Source organism: Diceros bicornis (assembly GCF_020826845.1).
Source record: "Diceros bicornis minor isolate mBicDic1 chromosome 2 unlocalized genomic scaffold, mDicBic1.mat.cur SUPER_2_unloc_6, whole genome shotgun sequence".
Taxonomy (NCBI): domain Eukaryota; kingdom Metazoa; phylum Chordata; class Mammalia; order Perissodactyla; family Rhinocerotidae; genus Diceros; species Diceros bicornis.
This window is the reverse complement of record NW_026690880.1, coordinates 453,985-467,888: the sequence shown is the minus strand read 5'-3', so window position 1 is coordinate 467,888 and position 13,904 is coordinate 453,985. Positions and strand designations below refer to the sequence as shown.

Below are 13,904 nucleotides of genomic sequence, written 5' to 3'. Positions count from 1 at the left end.
TATCTGAAAACTTGATTATGTAATACACCATATTAATAGAATAAGGGCCAATACCACGCAATCTCAACCACATATACAGAAAAGAATTTGACAAAATACAACGCCCTTCATGTCAAAAAAAGTAAACACTCAACAAATTAGGAATAGAAAAAAACTTTCCCAACCTACAAACAGCATCGATGAAAAACCCACGGCTAACACCATATTCAATGGTGAAAGACTGAAAATTTCCCCCTAAGACCAGGGACAAGACAATGATGTCTTCCCTTATCTCGTATGTTAATCACAGGTACTAGAGGTTCTAATGAGGGCAATTAGGCAAGAAAAAGCAATAAAAGAAACCCAGATTGGAAGAGAAGAGGTAAAACTATTTGTTTTGCAGATGAGAAGATATTGTATATAGAAAAACCTAAAAAATACACTCCTCCCCACACACAATATGTGAACCGTATCGCAATAGGTGTATAAAAAATTTAAATTGCCCCATGTGGTTAGCGGCTCCACTATTGGAGAGCACAGTTAGACTGCTGATATTTGTTGAAAGTCTCCAGAAGAGGAGGAGGAGCAGGGTGCTGGAGGTTGGTGGCACCAAATGTTAATGCTTTTCTCATCCCCCAAAAACCTATGGAAGGAGATGTTAGGATTAGCTGACAAGGATGTGGGGCAGAATGGACACGATTTAAGTGACTTCCAGATCAATGATATGTCACGGGAGCTCAGAGTCATCAGCCACCATCTCAGCCAATGCTTCCAATCTAGTCAACCTACATCAAGTAGGTGACCAGGCAGGAGTGGAATATGTCTCAAAGCTGGCTGCCTCTGTAGAGCTTGGTGACCTAGAACAAACACGAGGGAGAGTGGGTGAGATGAAGGTCTCCTGGGGACACAGGGGGCCACTGGAGCCAGTGAAAGATCACAGACCTTGGGGCAAGGGAGACCTGACTTCAAATCCTGGCTCTGCCCCTAGCTCACTGTGTGACCTTAGGCACAATACTCCCCTTTCTGAGCTTCAGTTTACCCCTGTGAGAAATGGGGAAGGCAGCTAGGACATCACCTCTGGACACTGAGAGAACCCAGACATGCAGGGAAAGTGAAGGGTTGAAACAATCACATAACAGATCTAAGTCAGATGGAGGAATGACGGTGCCCTCAGGGCAAGGAGAGACGGGAGAGGGAGACCCCACCTGGTCCTGGGTGTCTCTCAGCAGGGCGGTGTACTCCGAGGATGTGAGCTCCGAGTTGCTGAGGTTCCAGCTGATGATGCGGAAATGTAGCTGGTGCTCTCTCTTGATGGATAAACTCTGGGCTGCAGAGCCTGGAGCCACCGAGAGGAAGAGCAGACAGGTGGAGACACTCAGCTCCCAGCACAGAGGCATGGTGGCCCACGGGGTCAGGGTGGTGGGTGCAGACAGCGTCCACACAGGTGGCTGCCCCATCCTTCTCAGGCCTGGGGAGAGAGGGATGTGGGGACTCTAGAGAGAGGTCCTGAAACCTCTGGGGTTGGGGGCCAGAACAGGAAGGAGGAAATGGGAGGACAGTGTGGAGACAGAGAGGGGTGGTCACAAAAGTGGTCATTAGGGGCAAATGCTCAGGGGAGGGTCTCACTTGAGGGAGACCAGTCAGCAACTTGAGTAGAAGGGACCCAGGCTGCTCTTCTTGAACAATGATCCAGCTGGGGAGGAAGTAGGAGGAGGAGGAGCAGGAGGGACAGGGGTTGGAGGAGGGGCTGGGTGGGATTTAACCCACCAGGAGCTGCTGGGACCAGGGTCTCACCAGGCTCTGCAGGACCCTCTCAGTGAAGTTGAACGTGGCCTAATCGTTGCTCATGTCTGATGAATACCGGAGGGTGGAGATGGTGACGTTGACTGTGAGGGTCTTCAGGTTGTGCCCCAAAGCTGCAAGACGAGAGGGAGAGTGATGGCCATCTCTAAAAGCTGGCCTGAGACTAGACCAGAGTCCTGCACTCATTGTAATCTGTCGTCTTCTGTCCCAGTGGCACCATCACCCACCCGTGTGGTCACCCAAGTCAGAACCAGCATATCTGCTCAGCTCCTCCTCCCTCCCAGTAACACCCATTCACCTTGCACACTTGTCCTCACATACACTCTCTCTCTCCATTCCTGTCCTAGCTCAGGTCTTAACTTCCTTCACCCGGACCAACACCCCAGCAGGCTCACTGGATGCTCTGTCTAAAGGATGTTCTACATGGACTACTAGAAGAATCTTTCTGAAATGAATACCTCACTAGGGCCACCACTGCTCTAGTACCACCCATGGCTCCCTATGGCCTTCAGTGTTTAGTTCAACCTTCTTGACCTGGCACTCAAGGCTCTACTCAATCTGGCTCCTGCTCACCTTTCAGTCTCATTTTATCCATCTACTGCGGGTTAAACATTATGTTTCATGCAACCCAAATTCGTTTTAATTCTCCCCATACGGCATGTTGTTTCGGGCCGGAGCCTTTGCTCATGGAATCCTCTGTGCCAGGAAAACCCTTCGTCCTCTATTTGCCAGGGTCCCTCCTACTCATTCTTAAAGACTTCATTCTGGTGAAACTTTCTCTAGCAAGCTCCTCCCCTCCAAATTATGCCAGGTGCCTCTCCCCGAAATATTCCACATTGTATTATAATGGTGTGTTAATTTCACAAGACTAGGGGCTCTCTGAGGGCTGGCCTTAGACTAAATCATTGGTATAATCTTTGTGATCAGCATGATTGCCCTAAAACCAGAATTTCACACCCTGGCTTCCCAGCTCCTGGATCACATCTGGCTCATGGGGAGTGGGGCCAGAGAGCTTCTCTTGGTAAGGAAAAGGGGCCCCCAGATACCTGTGGTGGCTTCTGGTGGCACAGGTGATGATCAAGTATGCAGGGACGTGGTGGCCAGCTCGGGAGCTGTGGCGAGGGCTGTCATCAGGGAGGGACAGAGTGGGAGGAGCCCCCAGGCTCACCCGGGCTCCAGCACTGGCTGTCTCAGGACCACCATTCACAGGTGAAGCATACATGAGAGTGAGGGGAGGGGAGACTGTGTGAGTAGAGGGATGAGCAAGCCTGTGGATGAGAGGAGCCCGAGAGAGAGATATGTGAACAACAGAGACTGAACTCGGAGGAGAGACAGATAGGCAGAAAAATGGGCAGATGGATGGGATACCTGGAAAAGGAGGACCAAGGGCGGCGCTTTAGCAGAATTAAAGTGAAAACCACGTGGGGTCAGAATGTGGTGGAGAACATGTCTGTGTCTAAGGCTTTCTCACACTGCGCTGGGACTCTCCACCAGAACCCGGGAGGGAGAGAAGGGATGAATTAGGGCCCTTCCAGGTCCTTCCCTCACCAAGGACAGCAGGTGAAGGAGAACAAGTGCTCCCAAACTCCAAATGCAGATGGGACCCAGGAGATCAGGGCCAGGAATACTCACTGTTGGTAGTCGGGGCCACGGCTCCATAGGTGTAACCTGTGGAGAGAAGGCGAGAGGAGCTGAGCAAGAGTTGGAGTGAACATAAAGAATTAAGGGAGAGGAAGGATGTAGGGACCTTTGTGGGAAAAGCAGAGGGGAAAGCAGCGGGGACGAGTGGAGGGGTGTTCAAGGGGAAGGCAATGAGATGGAAGGTGGCTGGACCCAGTGATCACACAGTGATGAGAAGACTGATCTCAGACCAGGAGCATAGAGAGATGGATCATAGCTCACTTTAGAGCAACGGAGGGAACACAGAACTCTGACTGGGAGAGACAGTGTGGCTGTAGCACAGCCCCTCACCACTGACGTAGAGGCTGTCCCAGTCCAGGGTGAAGGAGCCCAGGTGGGTGACGCGCTGAGTCTCATGGCTCAGCTCCCAGTAGAGTCACTCTCTGTCCAGCCCGGGACATGCTGGGGTCAGAGTGGACGGTGCACATGATGTCCACCCCAGTGGCTGCCCCACCCTTCTCAAGCCTGGGGGAGGAAGATCATGGGGATGTGGAATACTGAGCAGGGTCGTTCTGGGTGTGGAAAGCGAGAGAGGGGAAGGGAGGAGGGTAATGGAGATGCTGAAGGGGCTGCTCTGATGCCTGGAGGGGCTCTCCTAGGTGTCTCCCGTGTGAGACAACCCCCTCACAAGTAAGGCCTGACTTCTTTTAGGATGTGGAGGAGGGGCCTGTGAGTGGCAAAGAGGGGTGAACACACAGACCTGGGTGAGGGGGCGCCTGCAGGTCTGCACGGACAACAGCGAGAACAGTCAGTGCCCTGTGCCATCTGACACATGCAGGCAAGAAAGTACCGTTATGTTCTCTCGGTTCTACACTCCAAGGTCTTTTCTTTCTACTTCTTTCCTACTCCACAGCCATCACCCAGGCCTAGGGAACAATCATCTTATTCTTAATCTTATTGCCAGCACCTCCCATCTTGCCTATTAAGTCTTCATTCTTAACCATGAAGTCCATTTTAACCCACATGCTTAGACCAAACGATAATCACATCATCCTTCTACTCGCATCTCTCCAGAGGGTTCCCACTGGTCTTAGAACAGAGTCCCAGTCACCCTTGATCGGGTCCTGCCTGTCCCCCCTCGCCAGTGTGGCTCACACCCCTACCCCTGTGTTGACTCGGCTCAGCCATCCTTCTTCTCAGTTCATGGACACACCAGGCTCTCTGCTTCAGGGGTGTCCTCATGCGGGTCCCTCTGCCTGAAACGTTTTCTTGAACACACTCCCACACCCTCACTCCAGTCTAACCCTCCGACCAGCTAAATCCAGTCCCAACTCCAGCTCTCAAGCTAAATATCAGCCCTTCTCAAGAGGGCTTCTCTGCCCCCTCAGGTTGATTCCCCTTGTGCCAAACTCCCACATCACTCTCATCATTAACTTTTCAAAATCCAAATTCCCAAATACAATATAAATTCCATGGAGGTGGGACAAGGTCTCTCTGGTTCTCCAGGTCCCCATGCATGTGGCCCAGGGCCTGGCTCATGAGATGAGGAACCATCCCGGTTTGTCTAGGACTGTCCTGGTTTGAACACTAAACGTCCTGTGTCTTGGAAAACCCCACTGTCCTGAATAAACGAGGATGGTTGGTCACCATTAATTATACACTCAGAGACTATCTATTGCATGACAAGCACACATTCTCCTCAAGAACATCACAGGAAAGCTAGAATGAAAAAGGCACACACACATACACACACAATTAGTAGAGGTCAACAACTAAATACAAAATTACTTAACAAGATTCTCTGCAACATGAATCACCAGACCGTTATTTCAGAAAAGTTTCAAGAAACAAAGTTAATTCCCTTTACAAGGCAAGGTGGAGAGGACAGTCTTTTTGGAGACTAGCGCCCTTCCCTTCAATCTACAGTGTTGCTTAGTACTCCTCCAAATGATTTGGAATGTCATAAAGAAAAAAATGCTCAAAATGAATCTGGTTACTGGCAAATTCAATTTTAAATTTGTTATTAATACAAAGAAGTTCCAATCATTTTTTTCCCTGAATGCTCCTTTATTTCAAATTTATGTGGAGGATTTATAGGACTTTAGAAATCAAATTGAATGGGTCTAAGGAATGTTGCTGAGTATCGCTGCTAATATTTCATGGGATGTCTTCTAATACTACATACACACGCAAAACATTTCTGTAGTTATATTATATATAAATCCTGACTTTTGAGTATTATGCAATGCAAGTAAATCTATATTTTCTACTATAATACACATTTGCAGTTATTTAGGTTTGTTTCATATGTTTTTATTTGCATATAACTGTACTTACTGAAATATTTACCACACAGAACCACACACAGTTTACCATCTTTCCATCCATCAAACATCAATAATTTTTCTCAAGATACCTTCACTCTCAGTGACTCCAGGTGGTGACAACCCGAGCCCAGGAAAGCTCACTAGCAGGTCTTCTGCACAGCGGAGGCTGCCGGAACCTGTTGGTACCAGGTCCAGAGGGTACTCACCTGGTCACACAGAAATCCATGGATCAGCGAGGACAGGTGGCCCCTGAGCCTGGTTTCACCTCAAACTTGAGGTCCACGGATGCTTTTCGTGTCTGAGGGGGGAAAAAAGTGCAAACAAGCTTTTGAGGCCTTTTATAGGGTGTTGGATGGAAAGGCCAACCCCATTCACTTTTCTTTTTTTGTATTTACTGATTTAACTGTAAGTGTTGGCTGTGGCTGGATTTTCCCGATTCCTATCCAGCCGTCTGCTGCTCCCCGAGATGGGAGAAAGCAGCTTCGTGCTGTGTGCACTTGAGTCACTCAACTCACTTGGCTGGACAGAGACTTTTTGGTGACTCTGGACCCTTTAAACAAGCTTGTCATTTAGGGACCATGTAAGGGACTCGCTGACTTGTCAACAATTTCCACACTTCATTCAGGGCTCGGGAGATTTTCAGGCCCTGGAGCAGGTTTCCCAACCTCGGCACAACTGACATTTGGGTCCGGATAATTCTCTGTTAAGCCGTCCTGGGCCCTGGAGGACGCTGAGCAGCATTCCTGCCTCTCCCTCTAGATGCCAGGAGCGCCCCCATTAGTAACAACCCAAACATTGCCTCCAGAAGCGGCTAAAGCCCCCTGGGGACAAAATCACACGGAGGACGGTGACGGGGACTCTGAGGAGGGGACGGTGGCGCCCGGAGCCAGGAGGAAGAGCAGCCTCGGGGGCCCTAGCGAACAGCCCTGGGGAAACGGGGCTCCGGGAGGACGGAGGGACGCCAGGCCCTGACAGGGCTGCCCGCCGCCCAGGCCCCTCCCTGGACCGCGACTGGAGCCGGGACCGCCCGCCGCTCACCGAGCCCCGCCCCTGAGGGCGAACATCCACGGGAATGCGGTCCTCGCCGAGAAGACGGAACACACCGCACAGAACGCCCGCTCCATCCATGCCGCCGCCCGCGCTTCCGGTTCCGGTCTCGGGTGGGCGTTCGGGGAGAACGAACGTTTGGGGGCTGCGGGTTGAGGTGGCGGGCGGGGCGAGGCCGTGCACCCCAGCCTCACAGGAGGTGTCTAGTTTCTAGAGTGAGTGAGAAGCTGGAAAGCGGGCTGGGTCACCACCAGGGACAGGGACAAAATCTAGGGGCGGGGCTGTGTGCGGGAACCAGTTCTAGGGGCGGGCTGTGGGCGGGACAAGGCTGTGAGTGACAGCAGGCCGGGGAGGCAGTTTTATGGGCGGGAACAAGGGTGCAGGCAAGGCAATGAGCCGGGACCAGGCTGTGGGCGGAGGCAGGCCCAAACGTTGTGGGCAGAGACCAGTTCCAGGGGCGGGAAGAGGCGGGGGTGTGGCTGGAATAATTCAGGCAGACTTCACAGGGGGAGGAAATCAGCTCCAGGGGCGTGGCTGGAGGCGAGGCTTTCCGTGGACCCCTAGACTGTACAGGTAGCTGGATGTTGAACAGCTGTTCTTCATTCCTTTCCCCACCTTTACACAGCCTCATAGAATGATGTGCCCATATTCAGAATTCTAAATTTTTTGTGTGTTTCCTGTTCTTAATTTCGTTAAAAAATTGGATCATATATTCACATTTCTCTACAACTTGCTGTTCCAAGCCAGTAGATAAGGATATAATGCTATTTTAATTTTAAAAATCTGGGGGGAGGGAGGCCTACATTGTAGATGCACGTATAGGAAACCTTCAAAGAGTGGTGCAAAGTCAATAAAATATTCTCACTCTACCACTGTCTCCCGGGACTTTTGCGCAGAGATAAACATCCTTTCCTCCTCTATCCTTCCAGACATACTGTGTATATGTGGGACTGTGTATATGTTCAAGCCCAAAAGGGATGTCCCCAAGCAAAACCTGAAGCCCATGAATTGTCTCATGCATCAGAAGTTAATGAGAAGAGATTTAAATTTCTGGTGGAAGGAGATGAACCAGTGATGAATCCATAGGAAGACAACAAAGAAACAAGAGAATTTTACCATTTAAAAGGTCAAAGGAAAAAGTGAGAAAGAAAATGTATTCATACTATCTGACGTCGCACATCTCTGGATAAGATTCATATGCTATAAAATAGTAAACACTTATGTCATAAAACAGTAGACATTGAATTTTGATTTATCCTAATTCATTAAATAGTTATATTGGGCAAGGGGAATTATGTTTTTAACATATGTAAGAACTCTTCGTGCTGATTTTTTCAGAGAAGAAATAAACTATAAATAGTCAAAAGCTGAAAAATGAAAAAGCTGTATGGGTAGCTAATTTAGAAATATAGATTTTCAACCAGAAAATTAAAGAAATTGTTTTTGGAACCAGAGTCAAGAGTGGGGAAGGTAGCTTTTCATTATAAGGCTTGGAGTATTATTTGAGAGATGTGCGTATACATACACACAGACGCACACACACGGGAGCCTGAATTTGTATTCCAAAGGGATCATCAAACTCTACAAAGAATTTGTAAAAAGGATTCACTTTACAAGAGTAGAACGTATTTTGAAAACTACAGACTTCAAGCATTAAAAAAGCTGTAATCATCCCTGTGGAAAAATGAATGGGGCATCACTTTCCAATCCACATGTTGATAAGCATTTTACATACATTACTCTTGAGTATTCTCACAGCAACCCATAAGGAAGATGGTATTATCTATCTCCATTTTGCAGATGAGGAAATTGGCGACAGCATATTGCTAAAATTTTCATATAAGTTCTCAATAGATATTGTTTTATGTTAAAATTGTTTATTGAATTTTCTTTTCATTAATAAAATGATATGTGTCACTCTTACAAATAAGCAAAGACTGTGTAAAAACAATTTAGCAAAACGAAAGTTTTCTTTTGATATAATTAAATATAGCAATCACTTTATTATTTTTCTGCTGTCTGCCTCACATCTACAAAGATGGTTCCTATCCCAAAGGCTTACTAGAAAACTCTACTAAAAATCAAGAATCAGGCAATACCCATATTATGCAAGGTTCCTGAATACATGCAAAAAAGCCATTATAACAAATTTTTGTACAAAAATCTTAGATCATTCATGAACTGATAACAACACAAATCATGATTAGGCAAGGTATTTCTGTAGAATGAAAAATATTTAAACTTTAGACATTTAGAAAGGTAGTTCATTACAGTAACTAATGTGTATAAGAAGAATTTTTTCAAACTCACTAAGTGCCAGGAAATCATTTGACAAAATGCACTGCAATATTATTCACAATAACCAAGAGATGGAAACTACCTAATTGTGCACCCGTGGGTGAAAGGATGAAGAAAATCTGGGGCATCTATACAATGGAATATTATTCAGCCTTAAAAAGGAAGGAAATCCTGTATTCAGAATTGCTTGCTTGGATCATTTCAGTAGCCATGTGCTTTCTTCCTTAGTACCCTCTGATCCATTCGCCAACCAGGAACCAAGGTGATCCTTTTACAATGTAAGTGCCACAACCTCTAATGGATCCCGAAAAGAGATTTTGGAGGTGGACTGCCTGTGTACCAGCTGTGTGACTTTGGTCAATTATATAACCTCTAATATTCCTCATCCATACAATAGAGGTTAATAGTATTGTCTCCATGGCATTGTTGTGAGGATTAAATGAGTGAATACATGTCAGATGCCTAGAAAGTGCCTGGCACATGATAAGGCATCATGAAAAATTTAACTGTAATTATAACCAAATTAAATATTGTGATGGCCTATTAATTAAGTTGAACCATATGAAATTTCTAATATTCAACCATTTTGACCCATTATTATTGTTGAATAAATGACAAAAGTCTAGGCAGGTTTGTTAGAGTCAAAAAGGATTGGATAAATGAAAATATTATTAGAAAAAATAAGCTGAAATAGATTGCTTTGCAATTTACAAAGCAGTTTCTCATACTTTGTTTCATTTAATCTCTATAGAATGCTTTTCAGGGTATTATTACCACTGTCTCTGAAGGAGTAACTGACTTTCCCCAAATCACACCACATTAAATAACACAATTAGAGTGGAAACATCATTTCAAGTATAAATCCCATATGATATTTTTTTCCCTTCATAATATCATCGGTCCTCTCAAGAAAGTGATGAAATAATGCTGATTCATAAGAACTTATTCTTAAAGAGACATACTCTCAGATGATAAACACTATGTCTTTGAAACAGGGGTGTTGCGAGAAGAAAGTTGGGACCCACGCTTTCTGGGTTTTCAAGTCCATGATTAGACTTCTGGTAAACAGTCAAAGAAGGGAAAGGGTGAATAATAGTCCAGAATGAAAAAAGTTTGACGTATATGTAACTTTATTGATCACCTCAAGATTCTCTTTTTGTTTATGGTCTGTGTCACCCTACTAGAATATAAATGCTCTTAGGGTAGATCACTGCTATCGTGCAGCAAGTGGTAGGCGCTGAGTAAATATTTATTAAAGGAGTGAAAGTGGTCTTGAATACATCTGCTGTTTACTCACCAGAGAACAGCCTCATAGCAGGCAAATGGCATCATTAACAAAATTTTAAAAATCATATCCTTATTAGCTTGTAACCATGGATACAAGGCTCCCATTTATTTCATACTTTCTAAGTACTTAAGCATTCTGGTGTATTAGGGAGTGTTTCTACAGCCTTGCTGTAAAATAAAGCAAGACTTTTTGGCCCATTGATTGCTGTTTCCAGCAGGGCCCATCTCTATACTTACCTCTAAACAATTAACTATAGATTTGTTATCCCAATGAACAGCGATTTGGTATGGAACCTGTTTTATCAGTGTCATGCGAAAGTAGACATTTGATATGTCTTTAAGGGGTGATATGGATAATAATGTTGATGCAGAAGAAGACAAGTGAAAATTCTCTCTGGTCTTTGTCAAGTGCATCTGGGTGAAGGGTATCTTGTTGTCACTGGATTTCAGAACTCAAAAAGACTCGTCCAACTCTTCATGTTACTGGTGAAGAAACTGAGGTCTAAAGAGGTTGAGAGATTTGACCAAGACTAATTCCTGGGACTAGAGAAAGATCCTCTGATTCTCAGCTGGCCACATTGTCATAAGATCTCCAGCTCCAAACAGCCAAGAGAAGCAAGTCTGTTGATTTCCAGGCAGAAATGATTCCCCTTCATGTTTTTACTTTTTCTCCCTTAGATGTCTGCTCTGCCCTGACAAGGAATTTATCTGATGTTTACACTACACTTAAGAAGAGGAAAATGCTCCTGGCAAACACTTGTGATTCAGTGTGGCACTGGAGAGCACAGTCATGAAAAAATGAGAATCAACAGAATAAGAGGTAAATAATATTAGAGAAGAAGAGAAAATCTATTATTTTGGTGGGACATAACTTATAAAGTTTAGAACTGGTAAATAAGTGCAGTAATGTATAAGGAAGCTAGATTCCTATATGAACCATCAAAAATACTGTTACATGAGCAAGAATTAGTTTAAACATGTAAATAATTATTCCATTCATAAGAGCAATGAATGATTTAAGAAGAGTAGTTAAAATAATTGGAACTACACATTAGTTATATGAAGAAGATTATAAAGAGATACAAAGTGTGTAAAAGCTCTGATTAAATGGAGAGATATACTATACTTGTGATTGAAAACAGTGTTTCAAAGATATCAATTTTCCAAACATTATTCAGATTCCATATGCTTCAAATCAACTTTTAAAATGATGTAGTGTTTGTTTTATAGACTAAAAGATATCTATTTGTAAAATAAAACATTGGACCATCAACTAACATTATTCACAAGTAAATCATTCCAAATGGATTATAAGGGCTAAAATTAAAAGTAAAAATCCCCTGCGTATAACAGTGGTGGATGACAATATAGAAGAATATCCATAATCTTAAAATTAGTGAAGCTATTCTTAATATATATGCTTAAAGATGTTTGGTTGAAAAGAGGAAGGAGAAAGAGTAAGATGGAACATGATATGGTCTCTGATTTTCTTTCAGAGACTTAATCTAGAGAAAAATATTCCAGTCTATGATATTGGATAAAGAAATAGAAATCTGTGATAATTACACAAATAATGAGAGGACATATATAAATGGTAGAATTATGTATCAGTTAGCTTCTGCTGTATAATAAACCAACCTAAAATTTGGTGGCTTCAAATAAAAATAGTTTATTTTTTCTCAAGATTCTGTGGGCTAACTGGGCAGTTATTTTGATCTGGACCTATTGGTGGCTCAGCTGGGATTGGCTGGTCTAGGACGGCCTTACTCACATATCTGATTGTTGACTTGAAGTCACCTGGAGTAATGGAGATGTGCAGTCTATCTAGACTCATTCACATATTGATGGCCTCAGGCTTCCCAAGGGCAGACAGAGAAGGACAAGTACCAACAATGAGCAAGTGTTTTTCATGCCTTTGCTTATGTCATTTGCTAATGTCCCATTGGCCAAAGCAAGTTACAAGGCCAAGTCTACCCAGAGTCCACGTGGGATGCTACGACCAAAGAGACAGTGAGAGAAGACTAATGTGTGGCCATTTTCGCAATCTTTCACACATAATTTTAGAGGAGAATTAGTATGAATGTTTTTGTATTTGTTCATTTGAATGCCCGAGGAAAATTGTACAAAGCCAAAAGAAACGTAAAGCAAAAAATTAAGTGGAGATATAAGGTAAGTTTAGTTGGTACTTAAAGTGGATCTGCAAAAATGTGGTAGTTTATTTTTCAAGTGTAGGCAAGTTCTTGTGACCTATGAAAATAACTTACATTTCGATTATTTTCTCGCTGAATGTGTTTTATTAGTTAATACATTTGATGTGTTTCTCTCTGGCCTTAGGAAAACAACGTAGCACTTGGGAGCAAAGATGCAGCCTAATAGCCCCACACTGGAGGCCAAGATGGAGCAGACATCTACAGCCACCATGACCTTGCCCTTGGTGCTGTGGTAGACGGGGAGGAAGGTGACCCAGACACTGCAGAACACCAGCATGCTGAACGTCAGGAACTTGGCTTCATTAAAGGTGTCAGGCAGGTTCCGGGCCAGGAAAGCCACAGTGAAGCTGCCCAGGGCCAAGGAACCCAGGTATCCCAGGACACAGTAGAAACCAGTGACCGAGACCTTGTAGCACACGATGAGGATGTGGCGGTGTTCAGAGTGTGCATCTGTGTCAATGAAGGGAGGAGAGGTTCCCAGCCAGATTCCACAGAGACTCAGCTGGATAAAGGAGCAGATGGGAATGATGAAGTTAGGTTCCTCTGACACCAACCACTGCCTCATCCTTCTCCCTGGTGCAGTGACCTTGAAGGCCACAGCCACAGTCATAGTTTTGGCCAAGACACTGGAAACAGCCACAGTAAATACAACTCCAAATGTGATTTGTTGAAGAATGCAGGTGGCTGTCTTGGGACGACCAATGAAGAGTAAGAAGCAGAGGAATCAGAGGGTGAGGGAGATGAGCAGGATGTAGCTGAGAGTCCGATTATTGGCCTTGACTATGGGAGTGTCTTGGTGCTTCACAAAGACCCCCAGGACCACAGCTGTGAGGACAGAAAAGCACAGAGCTGTGCAGGCCAGGGCCATGCCCAAGGGGTCCTCATAAGCCAGAAAGGTCACAGCTTTTTTGAGGCAGCAATCTCACCCTCTGTTGACATACTGATGATCTGGACACTTCACACACTGATCCATGTCTGGGGAGAGATGCAAAGTGTCCTGAGTCCAGGTTCAGTCATTCTCTCTCATTTGCATGCCCCCAAAGAAGGCATTGGGTAAGTTTAGCCAATTATCTTCCTTTGTTGCTCCAGGCATCAAATAACAGAATGCTCTACAGAGAACCATTCCCAGTTAATACTGCCCATCTTATTTATGATTAAGTAAGCAAAGCTATTATCCTTCTCAGTATTTATCTTGCATATTCATGAAAGCACTTTTTTCTCAGCAGAAAACCAAATGTCCTCCCTGTCTCTCTGAGCTATACCCCTGTAAGCTATGGCCTAGGTTTACTCATTCAATGAGCAAGCAGTTATTGGAAAACCTCCATGAGCCAGA

The 13,904-nt window shown here is 44.8% G+C and overlaps 1 long non-coding RNA gene across 3 annotated transcripts; it reads right to left on the bottom strand.

Annotated features, from left to right (window-relative positions):
• Window positions 1–1,828: 1,828 nt before the first annotated feature.
• On the bottom strand, window positions 1,829–6,029 carry LOC131401815 (uncharacterized). 3 transcript variants are annotated; one of them, XR_009218002.1, is made up of 3 exons: window positions 5,936–6,029; window positions 3,331–3,450; window positions 1,829–1,895 (listed from the first exon to the last, which is right to left on the bottom strand). It is a non-coding gene; the product is annotated as an uncharacterized LOC131401815 (long non-coding RNA). The 3 variants fall into 3 exon arrangements; XR_009218000.1 differs by having other exon boundaries at window positions 3,415–3,450; XR_009218001.1 differs by lacking the exon at window positions 1,829–1,895 and adding an exon at window positions 3,025–3,050.
• Window positions 6,030–13,904: the final 7,875 nt, after the last annotated feature.